This window comes from Sciurus carolinensis, chromosome 13 (assembly GCF_902686445.1).
Source record: "Sciurus carolinensis chromosome 13, mSciCar1.2, whole genome shotgun sequence".
NCBI classification, from domain to species: Eukaryota; Metazoa; Chordata; class Mammalia; order Rodentia; family Sciuridae; genus Sciurus; species Sciurus carolinensis.
Window position 1 is genome coordinate 25,457,460 of NC_062225.1, and position 17,662 is coordinate 25,475,121.

Genomic DNA, 17,662 nt, shown 5'->3' on the forward strand with positions numbered 1-17,662 from the left:
TTTCTCTGGATAATAGTGTTTATTTGCATGATAGATAGTACAGATAATTTGATATAAAGGAAGGATAAATTCTAAGGAACTAGGCAAAGGAAAAGGGAAAAGTGGTGATACTAATAACCCATTAATATTATCCTAAGGAATGGACCCACTTAGAGTTGGACAATAATTAGTGCTGAGAGGTTTGTAAAATTTATTTTAATGGTTCTTTTCAGAATGTTCAGGGTGTACATTTTTCCATACATATCTTTCATAAGATTTCAACAATGCAATGTAATGGTTTTACTGTAGCCTTCTTCTGAAGGGACAACTTCACCAGGTAATTCCAACTACAAGTGAAAAAGAACATCATTTGCATGCAATAATAATGGACAAGCTTAAAAGACTCCAATGCATTTGAGACATTGGCCTATATTTGAACGTTCATCCCATCTTTTTCTGTCCAAGTACTTACTTTCAAATTCTGACATTTTAATATTCCCAATAGGTGCATAACAAACATTTTACCAGTGTGAACAATTTCTCTTCAGTATACATCCCTTTTCTGCCTTCAGAGCACCCCCAATCCTTAGCAATGTTCTAGACAGGCTGTTGTAGCATTGCAATGCAAACACTGAAAGCCTGCATCTCCCAAGGCAAATGTTTCCAGGCACTAGCTGCAGACAGGGAGGTGTTTTTTTTTAATCACTCCTAAAGTAAGAGTGTCTAGGAGGCATTAGTTAATCTCCTTCCAAGTAAATCCTCTCCAGAAGCTGCCCACAGATCCCTTCTCCAAGAAGGTGAAATTCCTGAGTGCCCAAGAACATTGTTATGCTTACTAGAGCACCCCTCAAAAGAACTTATATAAACCCAATCTCTATCTTTGTTCAGTGGTTTATTTTGCACCAGGAAAGTAGGCCATTAGAACTATGACTCCATTCCTGAATAAGGCTTTTGGCTGATTCTTGAAGTGTGCACCTGCCATTCTCCTAAATGCTGTCTAAAAATGAGGACAGGTGGTCAGAAGCCACCACCAGTTTTTGCCACAGTGGCACTTGGCTGTGGCTCTTTCATCTGTCTCCACAGATCATCTCCAAATCTTGCTCTCTGGACACTTTTATTTGGGGTCTTCATCCATGGCTCATTTTTGTGGCTTTTACAACAGTGGATTATATTGTGAAATTCTGTGATCCGTGGTGGCTTGTGTCCTGGTTCTCCAATATGTTTGCCACCTGGCCTCTTCCTGAGAAGCAGCATATATTGTATTAACTTAGTCTCTTGTTCAATAATGTCTTTGTGTTCTGCCCAAAACTGTATAGAAATTGATAAATATTATATTGTTTAATGCAAATGAAGGAATGCATTAAAGAGTACATATACTTGGGAAAAAACCTGGGGAATATCGAGGGTATGACCTAAACTTGTATTTTTAAAATATGACTCTTGGCTGTTACGTGGTAAATGGTAGAGAGTTGCTCAGAGAAGGCAGGAAAACCAGCTGGAAACACTTTCAGCAACTCAGCAGAAGGCTAGTGGTTTGGAGTAGTAAAACATGGCACCACGGGGAGAGACAGATGGATTTGCTGAATGGAGGTAGAGTCCAGAGGACTCTAGTGACTTATAGTCTGGAAAAAAAAGATGCTATCATGGTTGACCTCAGATTTTTGTCTTGAGCAACATGGTAGTCCATTTCCCCAGTATGTGTCAAAAAGGGGTTGAGGAGCTCAGTCACTTGTAATCCTAGCTACTCAGGAGGCTGAAGCAGCAGGATTATAAGTTCAAAGCCAGTCAGGAAAACTTACTGAGATCCTGTGTCTGAAATATATAAATAGTATTTATCAATAAAAAAGAATTTATAAATAAAATGGAGATGTAATTCAGTGGAAGTGCCCCTAAATTGTTTTTTTTTTTTTTTTAACTTTTTGACTTGTTAAACTTGGGATGCATATGAGATGTTCAAGTAGAAATGTCAATAGGAGGTTGAATGTACCAGTCTGAATGAACTCAGAGGAGAGATCTGGGCTGAAAATATAAATAAGAGTGACCTCAAAGTGAAAATGGTTCTGAAGCCATGAGAACAGCTGAGACCTTCTAGTGAAGAGATTCATAGCCCAGGGTCCAGGAAACTCTGAGGGATTCATGGATAGAATTCAGGGGACCATGAAGTTGAATGAGGAAAATGGTTCTTACTATTACTATCCACCAACTGACATTTAGCAGTTTTTTCCATGTTGAATGTAGGCTTAAACAAAATCCATGTTCAAAATATTTCTAACTTTGTCACCAATAGCTATGAAGATATTTTCATGCAATATTAAAATTGTTCTGGTATCCCAAAATACCATCTACATTTATCTCTACTTCAGAATCATGGTATAGTATTACTAAACCAATGACTAGATCCTGTTATGTAATGTGTTAATAAATTCATTCACATTTGGTTATACATAAAGCTGAAAGTACTGGGACTTTAACTGTGTTTGAAAATAGGTGTATGGTGGCTGGGTAGATAGGTGTGGGGACTGCATCTCATCAGTATATTGGTAGCAAGGGAAGCATGGATCATGTGTTGGAAAATCAAACTAGCACAGAAAAATGTTTTGAAAATCTCTTTCCCCGGGAAGCCTTTCTTCTGATGTGTGAAGTGTTGGCCCAAATGTTTCTCTCCCTTTGCAGAAGAAGGAAGTGGAGGGATTTGCTGGGAACATAACTATCCAGCAAGAGCTAGAACATGAAAGACAGAGGGACAGCACATGAGAAGGAGCAGTAGTTGGAACAGGAAGAGTTCCATGCCTTTAAGGAAATGATCCAGAACCAGGAACTAGAAAAAGTGTGACTGAAAATTGTACAGGAATTTGAAAAGGTGGACCCTGGCCTAGGAGGCCACTGATGCCTGACTTGGAAAAATACTCCTTTGACGTGTTCCCCACCTCACCTGTGTCATCCACACAGCCTTCAAACGGTAACACAACAGCAAGGCCAGCTAGGCCAACAGTGGTGGACAGGTCCTTGCAACCTGGAGCACTGAGCAGCTCTGAAAGTAGTGAGTCTGTTTGCTGTTCTCCTCCCATTTTTGCCTCCACAGTATCATTCTGGGGGACTCAGCCTTGGAGTGCCTGTGATCCCACTTACCAGCCTTTGATAACAGAACCCCTTGGATAAGGACTGCCATAGTGTGTCCTGTCACACTGGCTACCTTGTTTGAGGCCTTTATTTAAAACATACAATTTACCTGAAGCCAGGTCAGTTTCCTGAAAAGCTGGTAGTATCCCTGAAGGTCAAACCCTCAGCTTTTAAGGTCATCCAGAGATTGAAAATGTTCAGTGAATAAGAGACCACCATTGACTTTTTGTGAAAATAATCCTAAAATGTACAGAATCCATGGTGCAATTCAATGACTGAATTTTAAAAAAGAAAAAGAAAGAACAGGCTACTACTTGCCCTGAAAGCATTCCTGATTCTTAAGGCACTTGGTGAAGGTGAACCTCATGTGAACTCAGTTCAACCATCAAAACTACCGGCAGTCTTACCTCCTGTCACCAATAATGGCAATCAAGAAAATAGGAATGGGGTTAAACGATGAGTATATCTTGATCATTAGAGGAATTTGTGGAAGGCAGGAATTGACTTTCAAGTAGTCACTTAAAATCGCCTTTGGAGTTTCCCAGCTCTCCTTGTGTGAAGCGGGTGAGTGCGTGGGCACCCTGCACTGGCTGCAGAGCTGCTATGGGCCCACTGGGCCCCTGGCCACTACATAGGAGCACCAGTTTAGAGCCAGGATTGGAACAAGATGACTGACCAGGACCTTGGGGGAATTAGCCCTCTCCAACAAATGATGGCCTCAGGGGCTGTGGCTGTGGTCACCTCCCTCTTCACGACACCCCTGGATGTGTTGGAGGTCCGCTTGCAGTCTCAGTGCACCTCAGTAGGCAGTGAGCCAGAGTCCCTCCAGACTCTGGAACCTCTCCTACAGCAGATCGCACTCCTCTCTCCAATCCACAGGGAAGTGCCTCCCATACTGCAATGTTGTCCTGGAGCCCCTGTACAAATGTTCAAATGGTACCCACTGTACCACATGGTTTCATGATCCTACCCACTTCACTGGCAGTCTGAATACTTTTGTGAAGATTGTGAGGCATGAGGGCACCAGCATCCTGTGGAGTGGCCTCCCAGCCACCCTGGTGATGACTGTGCCAGCTACCAACATCTTCTTCACTCCCTATGACCACCTCAAGGCCTTCCTCTGTGGGCAAGTCCTGACTTCTGACCTCTACGCACCCATGGTTGCTGGTGCACTGGCTCACTTGGGCACTGCGACAGTGATCGGTCCCCTGGAACTTGTGCGGACAAAGCTGGAGGGTCAGGATGTATCATACCATGAGCTAAGCACCTGTGGCCGGGCTGCAGCGACTCAGGGCAGCTGGCGCTCACTGTGGCTGGGCGGAGGCCCCACAGCAGTTCGAGATGTACCCTTCTCAGCTCTGTACTGGTTCAAGTATGAGCTGGTGAAGAGATGACTGAATAGGCCCAGACCAAAGGACCAGACGTCTGTGGGCATTAGCTTCGCAGCTGGCAGCATCTCAGGGACGGTGGCTACCATCTTGACTCTACCCTTTGATGTGGTGAAGATGCAGCACCAGGTTGCGAGGGAAGCAGTAGAGGCTGAGAGAGTGAAGCCCCCACCAGTTCACTCCACCTGGCTGATGCTTCGGAGAATACGGGCTGAATCAGGTACCAAGGGACTCTTTGCAGGTTTTCAACAGAGGATCGTCAAGGCTGCCCCCTCCTGTGCTACCATGATCAGCACCTTACGAGTTTGGCAAAAGCTTCTTCCAGAGGCTCAACCAGGAAAAGCCTCAGGGCCATTAAATGGGGCCAGGAAATGGACTCTTAGCTCTTCTGTGGATGCGGGGCAAGAGGAGATGGAGTCAGGTGCCTTTTCCTCAGCACTCAGGGAAGGGGCCACCTTTCCCTCTTCTCCAACCAAGAGCCCCAGGTAGTGCTGTCCCCCAACCCTGGGTCATCCAGGCCTTCCTTAGACCCAGCTTGCTTCCTGTTGCTCCCCCTTTCTAAGATCATCCCTTTCCCACCCCCCAAGTTCAAGACCAAATCTGATAATTGCCTGCCTCTTGTGTTCCCTTTGTGTTTGTCTGTAGCTGGGCCCCCAGGAGCCAGGAACCCCTGGGCTCAGCTTACTCTCCCTGCCCTCTGCACGCTCTAAAAATTAAAAAAAAAAGTCAGCTTTGATGGAAATCCATTTACAAGTAAGAAGGGAAGGTGGGCTGGGCTGTGAGGTCTGAGATTTTGACACCCATCCCCATTTACCAGGCAGCCTTATCTCCCACTACTGTTCCTTCCTACATATTCTTAGTTCAGGGTAATTGATCTGTCAAGTTCCCAGAACATTCCCTCCACTGCCTTATCCAATGATGTTTGCTAACTTTTGCCTTCTACATAGATTCTGTTTCTGCCTTCCCTGCTTTTCTGGAAGCCTTTCCACTTCCTCTCCCTTCAATCAGATTGATCTGCAATACAAGTTAGATCATTTATCAGATTATGTAGTTATTTGTCAATAACTTGATTTTCACTTCCTGTAAGTGAGGACCTGAGTCTTGTTCGAGTCTGATTCACATTTGTGTTCCCTGTAGGCTGAACACAGTGTCTACTTGCTATACATTTAATTGGCAAATTTACAGAATTAAAAGGAAAGGAGTGTGTCAAACATTAATTCCTCATCTGTAGATGTCATCATCAGACTGCTGATTCACAGTGCATCCCATGGACTGACTTTGTCACCTCTCTGGCAGTTCAGACCTTGCTGTAGAACATACAGAAAATAATGTGCTTTTTAACTTTTTTTCATTAAAATATGATTGTGAATTTGCTTCCTAAGCTTAGCTTGCTGGCTTTCTCAGAGGGTTTCTCCTTGGTGTTTAGGAACTGCGTCCGTCCTTAACATCCTGAAGCAGTTTTAGAATTTGTTAATGCATTTTTAGAGAGACCAGACTTCTGTTATTTTAGGGGGTTGTGCTTGGGATTTAAACATTCTTCTCAAGACTCAACTCAGAAGGAAATGACTACCTAAGTCATTTTCCATTATGAAGACTATATTATTTTAAGCCTCCATGAAAGTCATACTCTAACATTCTTATGAGTTCAAACAGAGATGAACAGTTGAAAGGGGAGGTTATTTTTTAATCATCCTATTTAGACTGTGGCAGAGAATTTCTAAATATCTTAGAAATGTTTTGAAAAGGAGTAGTTTACCCTTGTCTGATATTTAATAAGTAAAGCCTACTCTTTTCTTGAAGTATCGAGAACATGAACTCAAACTTCAAAGTTTCGTATAAATCACATACAGATGAGACCCAAGGCACAATTCATCCTTCTCCAGCTGGGAACTGGAAATGAATAAGTTATATGCTTCCAAAATATAATGATGGAACCGGTGTAGGACATGCAGTCCCATTCCAAAAGGGAGAAATAAATGAAGAACCAAGTGATTGGAGCAGGCTTGGTATTCCATGCCTATGATGCCACTACAAGGCAGGCTGAGGTGGGAGGATTCCCAAGTTCAAGGTCAGTTTGGGCACCATGCAAACCAAGAATGGGAAAACAACATTAAGTCTTAATGTTGGAGAACAATCTCTTTTGATTCCATGTCCTGCATTCTGGGCACACTAGGACATATGTTGGACCCCCCCCCCCCCTGCCCCAAGACATCATAAGCCCATTTCTAAATTTTCTGCTGAACTCAGTTCACCCAGAGCTCTCATGAGTATGCCCAAATTGTTCAGAATGGAATCATGGACTGATGGCTCTCTGGTTCTGGGTCTTGAAGCACTGCCCCACTCCTCCAATGCCAAGGCACTGCCCCAAAGGGGCCTCTCTTTGGTAGCTCTGCTCCTATGACACGTCTCTGAACAGACCCTCAGACTGTCTGAAACATACTTTGAAACCTAGGTAGAGACCACATGGCCCCACAGTTCTTAGGGGAATTGGCTTATATGAATAAGGAGGCTGAGAAGTTCCACAAAATATTTTTGCTAGATGAACACCCTGGAATGCTGGTCATGTGACTCTGTTCACATCCAAAATCTTCAGAACCAGGGCAGCTCATGGCATAATTCTCAGCTTCAGTCCAAAGACCTTAGAATCCAGGAGCCACTGGTGCAAGTCTTAGAGTCCAAAGTCTAGAAATCCAGTCCTGATTTCCAAAGACAGGAATAGAAGAGTGCCTCTACTCTGCCTTTGTTGTGATTCTGTCTGGGCTCCCACTGTTTGCATGCTGCCACTCATATTGACAGCAGATCTTCCCCACTCAGTCTGGAGAACCACACATCAGTTTCCTTCAGAAAACCTCTGAAAGTCACACCCAGAAATAACTCTTTACCATGTATGTATTCCTTAATGCAGTCAAGCTGACACATAAAATTGACCGTAACATCTCCAAATCAGCTGTGGCCACAGGCTGGAGAAGAGATTTTATGACAGTTTTTTGATGTCATTAGAATGAGATGCTCACTCAGTGTCTGAAGTTGGGGGGATTCCAGTGACTTAGGATTGCTCTCCCAATGCTAGAAGCTGTGAACTCTGCTTGGAATGATTCAGCCTCATGGTCTCAGACTTTTCCCTTCACCATTACAGTTCCTACAATTGACAGACTGCACCATGTGGTGGTGCCCAGGAGACTCTGTCCTCAGTTTCTTCAGTTAGCCAGTGCCAACACTGCTCAGGGAGTAGAATTTCTTTGAGATACTGGTAAAAAAGAAAAGAAGAGAAAAGAAAGAAAGAAAGAAAGAAAGAAAAAGAACAAAAAACTCAAACTCGTTCCTGAAGTGAGACTTCCATTTCTTGACCTCCCATAACTCTCAGAGAAGATGTTCAGGGTCAGTTTCTTTTTGCATGAAATCCTCCACAGATGCAACATGGACTGTGGAGTATAATCCCTTTAGATCTTTAGACTCTGTATTTGGTTGCTTTTCAGATTCCCTTGAATTGAACTGATTATTATTATAGTTAGAAACTAAACATAGTAGGAAGAGCTAGCCATTACCTATACCACCATGTTCTGAGTACCTACTCTGTGGTAGGACCTAGAAATATAAAATATTTGTAATACAAATAGTTTATGTTCACAAAAAGAGTCCAATCAAGTTGGAGATGGGAAATATGCAATAAAGATACATAGCGTTCTGAGTCTATGTATGACATAAGCACTAGGAATTTTGAGGAAGGAAAGAGCACTGAATGCAGGCACTTAGAGAACCCATTACTAACTGCTGGATGAATCCATGAATGAAGTGGAACAGACGTAGCCAGAGTTTAATGAAGGACTTAACAGTGAGAGGAAAACTGCTTTAGACATGAGCAAAGGAAGGGAAATGCTACTCCACTTGGAGATTTTCAGGAACCACGAATACAATGCAACAGGACTGCGGCGTTTACCCAAGCTGGGCATCAGAGGAAGGTTAAGGGATGGTCACAGCATCTCTGGTTATGACCAGCACCCAGTAATGCACATTAGTAGACAATCCCTCACTGAGGTGAGGGATTCTGGGAACACAGAAGAGACTCATGCTGTGGTGGGAAGTAATGTTGCTTGTATAGATATTGGACTTTCCACAGTAAGGTTGTAGGAGTGCACAATGACAATCTGAGTGCAATGAGTGACAATCTGTTTTCTTCTTTGCAGATGAGGAATGAATTTACCATTATCCACAGTCTCATCTCCAAGCAAAGTGCTGGTATGATTATTGCAACACAGATATAGAACTTTTCCTCATACAGGATCAGCAGGGTCTCATCAACCTGGGCGGGATTCATGTAAGCAAATCTCAGCTGTCTGAGGGTTCATCTCATCTCTGTTTGTTATGAACACTGCTTGTTTCTTGTTTTCAACAGATTGTACATAGGTTATTTATTGTTTTCCTCTCCTTTGGATACAGTTCCTAGTATACTTGAGTTCTTGTACTAAGAAAATGGCAAAGTTTTCCAGAACCTCTGGCAGTAGTGGTAGGTCCAGCTAATGTCCATCCACTAAACAGAAAATGGAATTCTCACTCAGTTACACCTCTACTACATTCTGGTAGCTACACTAATGTGGAAAAAAAACAGACGAGTCTTTCTGTCTCAGTCACAATAGATCACTTCCACTGGAACAGCTTCAAAACTTCCCTCCACTCTTACAAAACATCCATTGCTTAGAGCTGCCTTCTAAGTTGGGCTCAGTGCTGAACAAATCTCTGCTACTTTACTATGTTAACTGTGACAGAGATGAGTCAATGTCACTGAGGCTCTGTTACTAGTTCAGTCAGACATTACAAGAAGACTGTATTGGGTAAAACAGGAATAATATTGAACATCGATAAGACTTTACCAACTTCCTGGACACTATCATCAGGGCACAGTGCTTCCTCCACAAGGGGTTTTACTCCTGTGAAGCATTCCAGTCTGAGCGCCTTCCTCTCCTGGATGGCCTCTGTTGTTGGTCACAATTCCTTCAGCTTGTGAGCTGGGTTTCTTTTGTCATTTCTCAGAGGTGAAGCCTATTCTTTCTGACCATCTAGCACAGCTCTTCTTTACATCAACCACGTCTTTCAAGTGTAGTGTTCTTCAGAGTCTGAAAGAGGTGCTGCAAAATTGGCTGCTGGGGCTTTCTGTGGACACTGGCAGGAAACCTCTGGCAAGCAGTCCTCTGGAGACAATCTTGGGTGGATCCATGAACTCTGTGTCTAAACTGATTCACTATGAAGGATGGTTGTGTACTACTGCACTGTGATTGGAGAGTAATAGTACTTTCTTGTTGCAGTTCAGGTTGGATTTGTATGAGTGGGATGTGACACATATGTAAATTATAACCTTTCACTAAGACTATTATTTGTTCCTGGGATGTTCTCTTCTGCACTCTTCTGTATGGATACCAGTAAACGGAACCAGCTCTGATATAGTATGCACAGGTAATGTAAAAATTTCATGCTAGCAAGAAAAGAGACTTGGTACAAAAGGCAAAATCAGAGTTCAATTTCAGCAGCAAGACACATCAATAAATTTGTCACTAATTGACAACCAGTTGTTTGCCTGTGGACATACAAACCCTTTGAGAAAGGAACATAGATTGACCTCCAAATCTGAGAAAGAGGTGGAGTAGTGGAGTACAAAAACAGGCTAAGTTTAGTCTACTACCCTTCTCTATTTAGGTATACTCTTCCTTTTGCCTGCAGGAAAGCCCAGTAGGACGGACAATAAACATGAGCTCTACTCGGGGGAAGAAATGGAACTGGTATTTGGAGTATTTATTCTCAGAGGTTGTTACGAGGTGTGAAACATTTCATAGGAAGTAATATTCATCATTCTTCTGTCCCATGGTCAGAGCTGGCCCTTTATCAGAGAGCAAAACCACCACAATAAATATTAAATGAATGTTGACATACAAAGTGAACACATCAGACTAAGTTCCTTCCTCAAGGGTAGAGAGGCCAAGTAGCTCAACTTTTGTTTCCGTATTCATTTCAGTAGCAGACTGCATTCAAGGAGTATTCAGAAGGGCCTCCTGTTGGTGGCTCAGGAGGGCCTTGGTGTAGCCAACTATCTTTCATCATTTAAATTTTTAGCTTACTGGTGAAAAAGGACCTCTTCATCCTGCTCTGCCCTCCACCAAATTATACCTGAAGAGAGACATCTGCTTTGTGCTGGGAGTTTTCACATTCTTATAAACCATGAGCTGCACTGACCGACGAGAGTAGGTAATATATAATGCTAGTTAATCCACAGGCATACTTTTGCATACTCTGCTGTCTCGGTGAAACCTCTGTGGATATTGACATTTTTTCTTATGTGAACAAGAGCAGCAGTACCAACTTAATAGGATACAAGACATATGAGTGTAAGGGCCCTGAGTAGCTGATGGCCTCCTGGGCTGTCACTGGTAAGAATTTGTTGAGGGAAGGAAGGAGAAGGATGGGGGGGAATCAAGACATTTCTGTTCATACTGATACGGTTTCATTAAACTATTTTATTTGTGTGTATATGTGTATGTATATACATAATTTTTAAATGTTCAGGTCTATGTAAACTAACTGCAAATTTACTTTGAGAAGGAATTCTTAAGCTTTTTATGAATTTCCTATTAACTAAACTAAGATGTTGAAAATATAAATTTTGGAGGGCTGGGGTTGTAGATTAGTCATAGAGAGCTTGCCTAGCATGTGTAAGGCACTGAGATCAATTTTATGCAGGGCAAATAAATAAATGAATAATGTCCATCAACAACTAAAAAATAATGTTAAGAAATATGAATTTTTTCTCCCTGCTACTCTTAATTTAATTCATATCATTTTAGAGGAATGAAATTGAATTTATCCTTGCATTGAAGGGTATTGTAAGAACCCAGAAACCACTCCGGACACGGGAACTCACGTAAGAGGGTTTATTAAGCAAACAGAGTGTCTCCCTGCAGGGTAAGAGAGAAAATGAGAGGAAAAGGGAAAGGACATATGCAACAGAGAATGTGAAAAGCAAGGAGGAGAGAGAAAGAAAAGTGAGTAGGAGAGAGAAAGTAAGAAAAAAGATGGCGGGGGAGTTATCCTTAAGCAGTTGAATTCCACTGGGCTAACAGGGGACCAATAATGGACAAGGATACTTGCAAGCTGACTGATGAACCAATAGCTAGGTAGGATGTTCACAGACTGACAAGAAGTTGGGAGGCAGGGAGATGACTGCAGCCAAAAGGGCGGGGGAGCAGCTTTATATTATATGTACATTCCCAGTATTTTTCTGTTCATTAAAACAAAAATAATAATCGAACAGTAGAAATCTTATTCATGTATTCATAGAGTGAATTAATATGTATTGAGTTCCTTATTGTGGGGCAGGTATTCTTTGGTGTGCTGGTTATATAGCTGCATCCCATGCAAAGAACCTTCTTTTAGGAATTTATGTTCCAATGAAGAATAAAGATAATAACAATGTAAGCAATATATAATGTCAGGTGCTAAGAAGAAAAAGCAGGCATTAGGGATAGAATGGGGAGGTGGTTGCTATTATTTATAAGGTGGTTAGGGAAGGACTGTCTGAAGAGGTGATATAAGCAGAGAACCTCATAAGCATACGAGCCATTTGACTAGGAAAGAGCATTCTGCACAGGGGCAAAGGCAAGTCAAAAGGCCCTATAATGTTTATCTATGTGGCATATTTAAGGGACAACAGAGGCTGGTGAGGTTACCACATGATGAAGAGTAAACAGTGGGAAGAACTAGGGACAAAAGGCAGAGACTACTTTATGAAAGGTTCATTTAGCCTGGTATGGACCATTAGGGAGACTGAGAAAAGATGGCATAATTTGGCTTACCTGTATGAAATACAAGGATACAGTGTGAAGGTTAGACTAAAAAGAATTGAGGGCCAATGCAGAGAATACTTAGATTCTTACAATATTCCAGGAAAGAGTCTTAGGCCAGTCTCACAGATGATAGAGAAGTGTTTAGATGTTGGATTCAGTCTCTATTTTGAAGTTGGAGAAGTTAGGATTTACTCATCAGTTGGATATTAGGAGGAAGAAAGAGAGGAGTCAAGGATGAGTCCTAGACGCTTGTTTACCTGAACTAGGTGAATTCTAAGATAGAGATGAGGCATACTGGAGGAAAAGGGTTTGGAAAAGCATGAAATCAACTTCTATTTTGTCCACGTCGGGGAGATGCTGAATAGACAACTGGATTTCAGGGTATAATTTAGGGCTTGAAATTTAATCTGGGAGTTATCAGGGAATAACCATGGCATTGGATGAAATCACTTTATGGATCTGGAAAAGAGAAAATGGAAGAGAACCGAGCCCTGGGTTCTTCCAACATTACAAAGAACAGGAATAACAAAAGACTGAGAAACTTACAAATGTACTGGAAATGTACTAAAATGAGGAGATTGCTATGCTGGAAGCCAGGTAACAAGAGGGTTTCAGAAAGGTGGGAATATTTCCATTTGTTCTCATAAATGAGAAGAAGCTCAAATATTTGATCTGGTGAGTTGGGGAACTGAGTTTGAAGACGATAATTTATAGGTATAAAGGTGCAGCTGGGGGGAAAATAGTAATGTCTGATAGCACTTTAGGGTAACTCTGTTTGACAACAATGAACTGTACATTTCAAAATGGATCCTAACTTCTGGGACTAAGGCTCAGTGATAGAGCACTTGTGGAGCACAAGTGTGAGGCAGTGGATTCAATTCTCTGCACTGCATAGAAATAAATAAAATAAAGGGCCATCTACAATAAAAAGTGCACAGATATTCTCATTAAAAAAGAAAAAATCCCACAAAATTGAATACTGTCTAAAAGAAAAAAATTATATATATTTGACATGTAATATGCCAATGATCCTGTTTTACATCATACATATATATGTATTGAAATAGCACACTGTACACTATAAATATGTATAATTATATATCAATGAAAATGTTTTAAGTCAAACAAAAAATACAGTTCCTCAAAAATAAGAGGAAGAAAAAAGAAAGTGAACTATGTAGTCACCATGTTGCACACGAAATCTTTTAACAACAACTCAAAAGAAATTATGGGTTTCTTCCCATACTTGTATTGCATTTTTGTTTACAATGTTGGAAAGAAATATCCTTCCTTTTTGTGAACTTCAAGTGTACCCCTCAAGTTGTAAATACCTTTTACTTGAAAAGAATTTTGGTATCAGCGTTGAGACGTTCCAACATGGCCATACCTTTCTTCGTGCACCACACATGACTGTCCCTGCTCACCAAGAGTTCTCTGGCTCCTTTCTCTTCTCAGACTCATTCCACACAGATCTCCTTTCTCTCCAGTGTTGACCTACGCACTCACTGTTCCTACCAGATGATGCTACCACAGTCAATAACTAGTGTCTGCTCCCCCAAGTTTCAGGAGTGAGTACACAGGACTTGGTTCTAGGTGTTATAGGGAGGACGGAGCAAAGAAAGTCTCAGAGCAAAAGGTCTTTATACTTGAGACTGGTTCTTTAGAAAATATAGAGATTGTAGCATTAACTGGCTTCTTTCTAAAATGCTTCTTGAAAGCCCCATATTCTGGTAAACCTATGATGCTTGTTTTAAAAGATATATAAGCAAAAGTTTTGTTGCTTTTCTAAGAGAAGCCAGGTGCAGTGACCCATGTCTGAAATCCTAGCATCTTGGGAGGCTACAACAGGAGGATAGATCCTCAGCAACTTAGTGAGACTGACCCTATCTCAAAAAGACAAAACAAACACAAAACAAACAAACAAACAAAAAACCAGGGCTGGGTATGTAGGTCTATAGTGAAGTGCCCTGGGCTCCATTCCCAGTATCAAAAAATTAAAATAAAAATAAATTTTAAAAAGTCCACCAGAAATTTAGAGTATTTGATTTGAAGAAAAGGGAATTCCAAGAGTTCAATGTTGGGTTAGAGAATTTCAAATCTGTGCTAAGCGGGTGGAGCTCAGTGGAAAAGCACTTCCATGCGTGTGTGAAGCCACGAGTACCATCCCTGCTACCACACACACAGACGAACAGAAGTTCAAATCAAACTCATGATGTCATTGTTAGCTCTTTTTCATTCCAAATACTGTTATTTACTATGAGTTCTCCCAGAAAAACCAATGTGGTTGCACTGATGAATCATTCTGTAACTGTGCTTACTCAATAGATAAGAGACTTGTAAACCAGCATACTATAGAAGCTGTCTTAAAATGCACTTAGTTGTACTGTGTGTGAGAATGCATGCCTGGTCCTGTGTGAGTGTGAGAGAGAGAGAGAGGCTGAGGAACACCTTTGCTTGCCTCTGAATCTGCCTCTTCTTATTTGAGAACTGGATTCTTTACATTAACTGACCATGGACAAGAGGAGATTTCTTCATGTTGCCAGAAAGGATCTGATCCACACAGCAAGGATCCACCTGTTTTGTATATACATCTAGTGTAAAAGAAATTAGAGCTGTACTTCAGGCAAGGAGGACAGTCATAGCTGATGAGGTGCACTGTTCTGCCTGGCCCACATGGAATATCTGCCTTGTCACTTGTCTTTCCAGATCTCTGTAATAAGGACAGACATGGGAAGCAGTGTGAGATGGAAACAGATTTGAATGTGAGCTATACCACTGATTCACTCTATGTTTTTGAGGCTACTTCCCTACCTGGACCTCATCTTTCTGATCAGTAAAGTGAGGATAATAATAAAACATATTTATAGGCATACTGCAAGGGTTAAAGGAAGTAGGGTTAGCATGCATAAGACCCTGAATTCAATCCCCAGCAACACGTGCACAAAAGTAATTTGCAGGAAGTACCTAATACAGTAGCTGGGTAATGAAATGTTACTTTTGTTCTTTATTGGGTCAACTGCTATGCCTATCCTTTGGCAAGAGGTTTGAATGCAAAGGAAAAAAGCACCAAAGAGAGGTTAATTAAGTATACTTGACCTGGAATTTTGCTCAGATAGAGGGTAAGTGAAAAGCCTATAGCTCAGGAGTTAATTGGAAAGTATCAGCATAAACCCAAGTTATTACATTATAAACACCCACAAACATAATTTCACAGAAAAAGCCTAGGAACATTTTCAGCCTGGTAGCAATGCATATCTCTAGCACTCAGATGGTAGTCTCTAAGTATCATTCCCACTAAAAGGAATCTAAGCACATTGATTCGGGCTGGGGCTCAAAATGAACAAGATGATCCTGGAACATTTTTATACAAATAGCAAAAATAGTGAACAAAGATTCCAAAATTTGTTTTGAAATGTCTCAGGCACCAAATTGAGGAGCTCCAAACACCCAAAGACATGGCTTCAACTTGTACCTCGGTAACAAAAAAAAGGGCATGGAGTTCATAATGATATAAAAAGTAAAGTAATTAAACAAAATCCTACTATTTCAACTCATTGTGCAAATTTAAACAAAAGGAAAGAATCATGCCTACCCAACTGGGCCTCCAGTTGATAAGGGGAAAATTGTCCTTATAGAAAAATCCACAGATAATAAAGGAAGAAAGAATTATTGACCTTTCTATTTTTTGATGTCTCAAAAGAAGTGATGGACCAATCATCAAGAACTGATAACATCATAGAAAGAGATAACCACTCATTGATAAGCTTCCTCGGAGAAGAAATACAATGTCACTTCTGAAACAGTTTTGCCACAAAAAAAAAAAGACAGAGACAACAAGTCTGAATATGAACAAGCTAGATCCAAGTACCAGTTTGCAGACAGTAAAGGACTAGAAAAAATATTAACAACACATGGGGATGCAGTTGTCAAAATCTACATACCACAGACACTACCTGATTAATACATAAATTTCAAGGCACAGTTGGAGGACAGTTAGAGAGGCACAGTTAGAGAGACATGAAAGGGAATCTGTGGATTAAATAAGACATAAGAGCCTTAACAACTAATTGCAACGTGACAATATTTTATGGCATTTAGGAGTCAATAGCAAGTTTGAGCACTGATGGGATACATGCCATTTGAGAACTGATATAAAAAATAAAAGTCCATACATTTAAAATACACTCACCAAAGTGGTAGAAATAAAATTATATCACATCTGAGCCTTGCTGTGAAATACTACAGAATGGGGTGACACAGGTAGGGGTACAGATGAAACAAGACATTCATCAGTTGATAAACATTAAAGCTGAAGACATTAGTGGGTTTAATAAACACCTGTAAGTATTATGTCTCTCTGTATCTGTGTGACATTCAGGACAACAGCTTAAAAACATGAAGATGACACTGCAAAAGTACAGCAGTTTCTCAGTAGGTCAAAGACCATGTGACCCAGTAATTCTACACATAGTCAGACATGTAGAAAAAATGAAAGCAAGGATTCAAACAAATATTTATACAGCAGTACAGCAGGGTGGCACATGATGTACTCCCAGTGACTCGGGAGGCTGAGGCAGGAGTATCACATGCTTAAGGCTACCTTTAGTAAGACCCTAAGCAACTCAGTGACACCTTGTCTCAAAATAAAAATTAAAAAGGGCTGTGGATAAGGCCGAATGGTAAAGTTCCTGTGGGTTCAATCCCCAACAGCAAAACACCAAAAGAGAAACATCTGTATAACAATGTTTATAGCAGCAATATTCCCTATAGCCCAAGAAACTCCCACCACCTATGAATAGATGAAGGATAAACAAAACATGGCACATGCACACAATAAAATATTTAGCCATGAAAAGGAGTAAGATTCTGAAACATGCCCCAAAATGGATGAATCTTGAAAACATAATTAGTGAAATGGGCTAGACACAGAAGGACAAAGATTATTATTCCTTTTCTATGAGGCACCAAGAATAAGAAAAGTTAGAGAGACAAAAAGTAGATTAGCGGTTACCAGGGGCTGGAGGAAGAAAAGGGAATTACTTTTTATAGGTTATTGAGTTTTTGTTGAAGATGAAAGACTGGGTATAAACAATAGCAATCGTGACCAAACTGTTCATTTCTACAATCTCATTATGAGAGAGCAATTAAATGCATGTAATTCAGGAAACCATTTGGTTTCCTTTTAAAATTGTTATTATCCATGGAAGAAGGCCAGGCTTCACATGAGCGTAAGATGAAAATTATGAAATCGTTACTGAATTACTATGAATTATTTTAACATCATAATGGAGAATGGTGCGCAACTGCAATCCCAGCAGCTTGGCAGGCTGAGACAGGAGTATGGCA

General features: G+C 41.0%; 3 pseudogenes; all 3 read left to right on the forward strand.

Annotated features, from left to right (window-relative positions):
- Positions 1-1,563: 1,563 nt before the first annotated feature.
- Positions 1,564-14,916, forward strand: LOC124962829 (STAM-binding protein-like; annotated as a pseudogene).
- LOC124963422 (probable mitochondrial glutathione transporter SLC25A39) lies at positions 3,767-4,845 on the forward strand (annotated as a pseudogene).
- On the forward strand, positions 8,850-10,647 carry LOC124963476 (centromere protein I-like; annotated as a pseudogene).
- Positions 14,917-17,662: the final 2,746 nt, after the last annotated feature.